This window comes from Schistocerca cancellata, chromosome 5 (genome assembly GCF_023864275.1).
Source record: "Schistocerca cancellata isolate TAMUIC-IGC-003103 chromosome 5, iqSchCanc2.1, whole genome shotgun sequence".
In the NCBI taxonomy this organism is placed as follows: Eukaryota; Metazoa; Arthropoda; class Insecta; order Orthoptera; family Acrididae; genus Schistocerca; species Schistocerca cancellata.
In genome coordinates, this window is record NC_064630.1 from 151,596,135 (window position 1) to 151,598,328 (window position 2,194).

At 45.8% G+C, this 2,194-nt stretch overlaps 1 pseudogene; it reads right to left on the reverse strand.

Annotated features, from left to right (window-relative positions):
* Nucleotides 1–1,834: 1,834 nt before the first annotated feature.
* LOC126189087 (5S ribosomal RNA) lies at nt 1,835–1,952 on the reverse strand (annotated as a pseudogene).
* Nucleotides 1,953–2,194: the final 242 nt, after the last annotated feature.

Genomic DNA, 2,194 nt, shown 5'->3' on the forward strand with positions numbered 1-2,194 from the left:
TTAGTTACACAATCTTGCTACACTGAATGAAAAAGATGTTTAAATATTTTCGACAAACTCTTAAAATCATGAGAGAAAATACACTTCTAAATAAAGAAAATATTACGACTGCTATGCAAACCTCTATCCTTTCACACATTAAACAATACTAACTGTCGACCTTCAGTGACTGTCATTCACACCTCATATTGAGCCAAGGGTTTTTTCTCTGACACCGAATGCAACAGTTCTGGTACTAATTGTAGCACTTCTGCTACTAAATGTAACTGGGTTTTCTCTTTTGATGCAAGTCAATTGTCAGGATGAGCATTCTAAAGCATTATGTCAGGGTGAAAATACTAGATAAATTAATTTTTCTCTCTTAACAACATGTGGGCAGGGTGGGTTCTTCCTTGGCTCGGGTATGAGGTAGAGTGAAACAGCATTTTTACATAAGATAACTTTTATTGAAAGTTTCGTACAACTGTATCTTACTGGATGTTCTGGTTCGGAGAGCGGCAGCTGTGTTGTTTGCGTAGCCTTCTACTGCGGCGGCGTCGTCTGATTACGCGTAGCGGTGTGTATCTCGTGTCGCCGTCTCGCCCAGCTGACTGGAGACATGCAGCGCGAGGTGGCCCATTTAATTATTGCGAGCGAAGTCGTGCATCGGATGGTGATACCTTGGATGTGGCGTCCCAGTGTTTCTCTTCTCTAAGCGGCCACGTGTGTTGTGCGTCGGCCAGCTGAGCGGCGCAGCGGGGGAAGGCCAGTGTACCGGACTCGAACAACAGACTCCCGCTTGCCAGTCTTCGGCTGTCAGATCTTCATCCCAGCTCACAGGTGACTGCTGATGTGAGGCCGTCTCCTTCCCGTCCTCACGAGTCACCCGGGTACGTAAAAATCAGACTTCAAATACCTTTTAACTTCTGTCTTCTGGCGCCGAGGCTGCTGCTTGCTATTCCATTACATCGGCGGACTTGGTGCGTCTGTGCATGATGTAGTCTCTTCTTGCATGACTGTCTCCAGCACCAAAACTGACTGAAAACTACTGCTACGCTTCTTCACTTCTTCGTCTTCTTCGTCTCCGTCTCTTGTCTCCGTCTTAGACTCACTGTGTCTCGTGTATTTATTCACTTCAGTTTACTGGAGGTGAATGACTTCATGGTCATTGCCTCTTCTGTCACATTGAAAAGCTTCTCGAAGAATCTTCTTAACGTCGGTCATTGGTCCTTGGGATGTAGGCGAGGCCTTTGCTCACGTGCGACAACTGAGAAACACGTGAGCCGGTCGGGCGATGCCCTGACGGCTGAATCGACAGCGCCCGCTTATGTGGAACTTGCTGACTTCACGGTCATTGTCTCTTCTGTTCTGCCCGCTGTTTGCCAGTATGTAACTCTCTAAACTAAACCAAGTTTTTCATTTATATTCTAATTTCTACTTCACTTTGATTCCACTAATTTATTTACTTAAGTACCACTCAACAGATGGGCATCATACCTTTTCATGACTCACCATATGCAATGAAATAACAATTTATTAGTTATCTGCTCTACCTTTCTGACCTCCAGCATTCTTCAATAGCACCACATTTCAGAAGATTCTATCATTTTCTTGTCTGTACTATTTGTTATCCACATTTCACATCCATACAAAGCACTCCGTCTTCAGGCCACAAGTGGCCCATCGGGACCATCCGACCGCCGTATCATCCTCAGCTGAGGATGCGGATAGGAGGGGCGTGTGGTCAGCACACCGCTCTCCCGGTCGTTACGATGGTTTTCTTTGACCGGAACCGCTACTATTCGGTCGAGTAGCTCCTCAATTGGCATCACAAGGCTGAGTGCACCCCGAAAAATGGCAACGGCAAATGGCAGCCCGGATGGTCACCCATCCAAATGCCAGCCACGCCCGACAGCGCTTAACTTCGGTTATCTGACGGGAACCGGTGCATCCACTGCGGCAAGGCCGTTGCCAGCACATCCATACAACACCCCTCATAAATACTTTCAGAAAGTGGATCCCAACACTTACATTTATATCTGATGTTAGCATATTTCTATTTCCAGAACAGCCTTTCTTGCTGTTGCCAGTTTGCATTTGGACCATCATCAATTAATTTGCCACCTAAAAAGCTAAACTCATTTGCTTCTTTTAGTCTCCCGCTTCTTAATCTAATTCCCTGAACATCATCAGATTTAATTAGACTACACTGTAT